We start from the raw sequence: 7,085 nt of genomic DNA, 5'->3' as shown, positions 1-7,085 counted from the left end.
GGTCCCGAGGGAGGCGAAGAGTGAACCAGGCGAGAGAAGGGCGTGTTCGAGCATCTGGAGCAGCGTGCAGAAGAGCCACAGGCAGGAGAGAAGGTGACTCCTTCAAGGGCCTGGAAGCATCTCAGTGGGGCTGGAGCTGCGACAGGGAATGTGATGTTCTGGGAAGTGCTAGAGATGAAATGAGGAGCGTCATCGGGGGCCGGGTCACGACCCTCATGAGCTGGGATGAGGAGCTGGCACTTTGCCTGAAAGCACCACGGGGTCATCTGCTTCTTAGCCACCCAGGTGCCCTTACCCAGCCCGGCTGGTATCCAGGGCGGTGTCGGGTGGGTCTCACCATCAACGGGCCTGGCAGGCAGCGGCTGAGAGAGATGAGGGGCCCCTGGGAAGGGTCCTGCCTGGTCACACCAGAGCTGAAGATGAGTCAGCCTGCTCACTGCTGCATGGTGGGCCACTGTGTGAAAGGGTGCCCCAGCCCATGCCACATGCCCACCACTGGGTACACACCGCCTCCCCTGCTTGCAGAACTAGGTTCCTGCTTCCCCGCCTCCCTCTGATGGCCCATTCCGGCAGGACCTCAGGATGGAGGATAGGGGAGGCCTCGGCCAGGGGAACACAACTGGTGGGCACCCACTCCTGGACGGAGGGCACACGTAACCCCGGACTCTGGGTCACACGGAGCGTGCCGTGCTGGGAGCTGCCTGCTCGCTGGCGGGCATGGGAGGGAGCCGTGTGGTTAGGGGCTGCCTGAGGGATTGCAAAGCTGTAGTGGTTTGGCATATTTCTTTATTTTCTCTAATTCAATTGAAATCTGACTCCAGGCCACTATCCCACTGAGCTAGCAAGAAATTCAATCTCAGGAATATCACTGAGCTTCCCTCCCCCCAACCTCAGTATTTCGTCAAGGTCCCAGAGTCTTAGTACCAGAGCCTGGGGCTGGCCCCTCCAGTCACACCAGTGACTGCAGGACTATCCAGCCCTCGTGCCCCTCAGGCTCTAGGGCTCGGTGGATTTGGAGCAGCCCTTGGGGTGTAGGGATTGTGGGGGAGAGGTGTGAGCCTTGTGTCTCAGGTCCACCCTGCCGAGTGTACCCGGCAGCCACTGCCTTCCAAGGCCTTGTCAGCTCCTGGACACTGTCTAGAATGAGGCATGGAACCTGTCCCCACCCTCCCCTCTCGAATTACATGCTGCCCCTTTCCCTTCTGCAGTGAAAACCTCTCCCTCTCCCTCCTTGCTCTTCTCAAAGGCCCATCCTTTCTTCCTTCTCCCAGAATATGCCACAGAGTCTCCATAAAGAGTCAAGTTTATTGCAAAAGGCAAAAAGAGCCACTGACTTCCAGAAGCTTCAATGCTCAGACCACTAAAATACTCAAGGACTAGCTCCCTGCCTGAAGGAGCCAGAGGGGGGAAAAACAAAGCAAATGAGCACCATTGAATACCTCAATCATCTTGCCCCCCTGCTTGATGAAGAATACAGCCCCTGATGTGACGGGCACTGCTGTTGCCCATCTCCCTCACTTCCTGGCGCCCTCACCTGCTGACCATACCTGGCTTGAGCTCCCCTCACCAACAGCTCCCTGGGGATGATAAGCTGATGCTGTATCAGTCAGCTCTCATTATGTTGTGCTGCTACAAGAGACAGACTCAGAATCTTAGTGACTTACAACCACTGACATTCATCTCCCACTCACAGCGTAAGTCACCTTGGGGGTTGCTCCGTGCGCGCTGTGTGTCTTCCTCATTCTGGGTCCAGGCTGAAAGCAAAGCCCCTGACTCCTGCCGTTCTTGAGGGAGGCAGGCTGGTTCAGCGGTTCGGAGCATGGCCTCACACTCACATAGGCCCAGGAGGAAATCCCGGCATCGTCAGAGTCAATGCTTGCAATGCCTCTGTGAGTTAAGAGGGGATAGTATTTTCATTTTACAAATGACAAATGAGAAGCTCAGAGAGGTTGATTATCTTGCCCCAGGTCACACAGGGACGTAAAGAAATGGAGCTGGAACTCGAGCGTGGCTCTGTCTGGCTCCAGAGCCCATACCCCCCCTTGCTCCGCCGTTCTCTCCCTACCGAGGAGACTCGGGGTCTGCCAGTTACGTGTGGTGGACTGAGCACAGGCATTCAGCACCGTTTTCTCTCAAAACCCCACTAAAAAGAGACTGGAGAAATAAAAGATGTATCAACCGAGAAGGACAAAGAGAAAGAGCAGCAACGATAGAGAGAAGAGATGTTAACAAAGGTTTGGAAGATGAGGAGCAGAAGGAGGGGGGCAGCCAACGCCAAGATAGTGCAACACCGAGGAACCGAAAACACCGGCTACTGCCAAAGATGGAGCGGAGGTGGGACTTGAGACAGGAGGCCTGGTGGAAAGCCGAGCCCCGAGAGCCCTGAGAGCCCCGGGCCCCTCCACCACCACCCCCCAGAGCCAGGTGGCTGCCCCTCCCCCACCCCAGGAACGTGCACTTTTATTCTGAGATTGAATCAGGGAAACAGGCAAGTGGAGGGGAAGAGGCACCGAATTTTTATATTTTTTTTGCATTTATTCTATGCAGAATTTACTCCTGGGCCATAAGTTTTCGTTTCTTCAGTTTCTCCTGGGATATCTTTTTCTTCTGCGTCACCTCCTTTATTGGTTTAGGAACAATCTGGTCTTCCTCAGTAAGGATCGCTCCACGTGGCAGGGAGAGCTCACGTGTGGGTTAATCAGACCCTGAGCCCTACGCCGCGTCTTGGAGGCTTTCTTCTCCTGGATGTGCTCCACGGCCAGGGAATCTACATCTAAACCTTTATGTTCAGCAAGACTCTCTGCATTTTTAAGTGTGTGCTGTAAAAATTCCGCACTTTTTTGGGGCCACCGACCCTGTGTGCAGCCCCGCTGTTTGGCCTGGGCGCGCCTCCCAGCTCCACCCTCAGAGGGACAGAATGGCACACGCTGCTTCTGCAAAGTGACATCCTTCAGATACTTGGTGGCTTTTCGGATCTGCGTACCCTTGATGGCCTGGGCAGTTTCATGTGTGTTCTTAAAAAGAACACAAAGATTTGAATAGCAAACCATTTTCAGAGGTCACCTCAGGGCGCTGAGGGGAAGAGCGAGGCACTGTATTTTAACAGAAGGATTAAGTGGGAGGTTTATACACTGAATGTCGAGAACTGCCTCTTCCTGCTTTGTGCTATTCTATTCGGAGGATTCTCCCCACCCTGTGTATACCCCTCAGGCAGGAAACTGGATGTTCCTCTCTAGAGAAACATAATACCTCCCCTGCCCCCCCCCCCAAAACCAGATCTCTCATTACTGCTATTTGGGTGTTCCCAAATGTATGATCCCGGCTCAGTCACCCCACAGTCAGACCCACCCCAGCCTCATCCCTCGAAGCCCCCAGTGCTCAAGGAACTCTTCAGAACCTCTTTGTTATGAATGAAAGAAAAACAAAGGATCACCGGATATCTGAGGAAAGCACCCAATATGGAAGACAGAAGTAAAAACAAACAAAACATAGCAGGAAGGAGTGGAGAGCCCAGAGACAAGGCAGATGGGCAGAGAAAAAAGCCTGAGAACCTTTGATGTCCTTGCGGGCAGAGGTAACCAACGATATCACATCCCTGAAACAGAAAGATGTTAAAGACAAAGACAATCTAATCATAAAGAAAAAGCTTTTTAAATTTAAATTATGGTGGCAAGAAACAAGTTGATAGAACAATTGGAAGATAAGCTTAAGGGACAATTTCCAGAAAGCAAACAAAACCACAAAGAAGAAAGGTAAGAAAAGTAGAAGGTAAACCCAGAGGGTCCAACATTCGAATAATAGTTCCAGGAAGAGAGAAGAGGAAATGACCCAAGAAACGATCTAAAACTTCCCAGAGCTCCGTGACATGGAATTGCAAATTGAAAGTCCCACCTAATTCCCAGCACAATGAATGAAAAAAAAAAATCCATTATGGTATTAGAACACCAAGGTTGAAGAAATTATCTAAAAGCTTCCAGAAAGGAAAAAGCAGTCCATGAACGAGTGGTAAAGAATCAGAATGAATGGCATCAGATTTCTCAGCATCAACACTGAGAGCCAGAATGCAGATGGATAATCTTCAAAACTGTGAGAGAAAAGGATTGCCCAATGTAAATATTCCCTGATAAACTAGCAACCCAGGGTAATGATAGAAGAGAGACATTTTCAGATATGCAATGCTTTGGAAAATTTATCTCCGGTGTATGCTCTCTCCTCCAAAGGGAGTAAACCAAGAAAGAGAAAGACCGGGAATCCAAAAGTGTGGATCCACGTAGGAGAAAAGTGCAGGGAAGCCCCGGGGGGTGGGGGTGGAGTGGCTGTATAGTGGGCTGGAGTTGGAGAATTGGGGGTTGGGGGGGCTCCAGGAGGAATGTCTCCAGGAAAAACGTGAATCAGATATAGTGTCTGAGCCTTTGACACGACAGAAACTAGGTCTTGGGGTTGGGGATTTTGTAAAGAAAGAATAATATTCTTTAAAAATGTGGGGAGAATTAATGATAGTTACAAAGAAAACGAAGCCATAAAGAGAAGGCAAACACGGTATTACAGGAATTCGCGAATGCACGTCTTCTCCCCATTCTAACCTTTCTGGTGCTGAGGCGCACCCAGCATGTGACGGAGTGTCACCGCTCAGTCGGAGCATTCTTTCCCAGTGTTACGTAAATAACGGCGCATTCAAGCTTCCCTCTTAGTTTGGAAGAACTAGAGGAATTTCCAGAAGGACAAAAGACGTGCAAGGAAGGAGTGTGATTATCGTGTGCCCTGTGGCTTGTGAGGGAGTGAGCAAGACAGACAGCAATGACGAGGTGGGCAAGCAGTCACAGAATAGGGCTCTTTCCCCAAACTGTGATATTGCCCCAGCTGGGAGGATGGAGGGAGAAGTAAGGCATGGGTGGCATGGGAGAGCTAACACTTCCTCTTCCATGATGGGGAGTAAAAAGACAACAACTAAGAGCAATAATTAGGAAAAAAAATAGCAATATGAGTACATTATTGAGAAACATGTAGGGAAATAGAAGAAGCAACTGAGGGAGTTTGAAGGGGAGAATTCGGGATTGGGAGGGCGGGGCAGGGGATTCGTGCGATTGTCTTCTCTTACTGTTGTCATTGTTATAAACCTCGCGGTTCTGTTTGACTTTTAAAATCGTGTCTAGGTAGAACACTGATTGGAATGGAAGGAAAGAGAAGTGAGGGACTGAGGCACTGGATCGGGGGACCCCCGTGGATCCCAGCCTTGATCAGAAGGGCTGGAGGCGATGCCCCTCCCGGACAGCCGATGTGACGGGAAAGTGAGCAACACGGAAGGGGGTCCCATTATGGGGAGAGGACGTCCTCCTGCGGTGGCGTGTGGATCCAGCCAGGAAGATTTTGTTGGCAGGTCCCACCCTCCCTCGGAGGCACTGCCCTCCTCAAAAGAAGGAGGGTCCCAGCTGCAGCCACACCCACGTGGGGCTCCACTCTGCAGCCTTGGAGCCCAGGATCCGGGCTGGGCCGGGGTCCTCCACGGTCGCGCTGAGCCAGCGGACCCCGTCTCTCACCGCGCCTGGGGACCGGCCGAGAAGGAGCCGCCAACACATCCGCCCCACCTGGTGGAGGAAGGGAGATTGCAGCCCGAAGCTGTCAGGACTTTTGCCACAGCTTCCCTGTTGGGAAGAATCACTACTTTGCTACTTTATGAATACAAGACAGTCCTCAATTTTACCTTCCTCTTACTTCAAATGCTCCATGACCAGACACCTTCGATTCCTAGCCCAGAGCTGTCCCAGTTGTCCGTTGCTAAACCCAGGTGCATCAGACTGCCACCGTCTATTAGGCTGTAGGATTCAGGGTGCCGGGAATTTGGATGGGGTGCCGTAGGGCTGGCTTGTCTCTGTTCCATGATGTCTGAAGCCTCAGCTGGGAAGACTCATATGGCTGGGGCCTGGAACCAGCTGGAGGCTTCTTCGTGCATATCCAGCATTTTGGCTGGGATGACTTGAAGGTGGGGGACTGTTGACTCTGTGCCTCCATGCCCCCTTCCATGTGGCTTGTGCTTCCTCAGAATAGTGAGACCTCTTACGTGGTGGACCAGGGTGTCAAGAGTGAGTACCCCAGTGAACAAGGCCAAAGATGCCTAGCCTCTCATGAGCCCGTGAATGTCTGTGTCCTCCCAAAGCTTATGTGTTGAGATCTTAATCCCCAATGTGGTGGCATTCAGTAGTGGAGGCTTTGGGAGGTCATTAAGCTTAAGGATATTACTTATTTGTTTTGAGAGAGAGAGAGAGAGAATGAGTGGGGGGAGGAGCAGAGGGAGAGAGAGAATCCCAAGCAGACTCTGAGCTGAGCACAGAGCCCAACTCGGGGCTCAATCTCATGACACCGAGATCATGACCTGAGCCGAAATCAAGAGTCAGGTGCTCAACTGACTGAGCCACCCAGCCACATCTGGGAGGTGATTAGGTTTAGATGAGTTCGTGAAAGTGGGGCCCCCATGATGGTATGGAGGGGCCCCCATGTCTTATAAGAAGAGAGGCCAGAGCTTTCTGTCTCTGCCATGTGAGGACACAACCAGAAGGCAGCCATCCCCAAACCAGAAGAGGGCTCTCACCAGACACCAAATCTGCTTGCACTTGACCTTGGACTTCCAAGCTTCTTGACAGCTCCAGAACTGTGAGAAGTCAATTGTTTGTCATTTAAGCCACCCAGTCTGTGGTGTTTTGTGATGGCAGCCCGAGTTGACTGGGACACCCAGCCTCAGAAGGCCCATAGCGCCATTTCCACCAGACTCTATTGGTCTGAGTGGTCATGAGCTTGTCCGAGAAAGGAGACAAGGGACACGTGCTGGCCTCTGCATGGGAGCAGCGGTACAGAATTTGGAGCTATCTTTTAAAACTACCACAAACACCCAATACTATTTGTCAGAATCAGAGAGATTTACCTTAAAGTACTTCACACATGTATCTGTTCACTGGGTAGATGAATGAGGAAGCCAATGTATTATGATGGCTAAGAGTCTAAAATAAAGGGGCACCTGGGTGGCTCAGTTGTTTGGGGGTCTGACTCTTGATTTTGGCTCAGGTCCTGATCTCACGGTGTGAGATGGAGCC

The 7,085-nt window shown here is 51.6% G+C and overlaps 1 pseudogene; it reads right to left on the bottom strand.

Annotated features, from left to right (window-relative positions):
- Window positions 1-2,550: 2,550 nt before the first annotated feature.
- Window positions 2,551-3,050, bottom strand: LOC113263736 (60S ribosomal protein L17-like; annotated as a pseudogene).
- Window positions 3,051-7,085: the final 4,035 nt, after the last annotated feature.

This window comes from Ursus arctos, unplaced genomic scaffold (assembly GCF_023065955.2).
Source record: "Ursus arctos isolate Adak ecotype North America unplaced genomic scaffold, UrsArc2.0 scaffold_28, whole genome shotgun sequence".
Classification (NCBI taxonomy): Eukaryota; Metazoa; Chordata; class Mammalia; order Carnivora; family Ursidae; genus Ursus; species Ursus arctos.
This window is presented reverse-complemented; position numbering and strand designations above follow the sequence as displayed.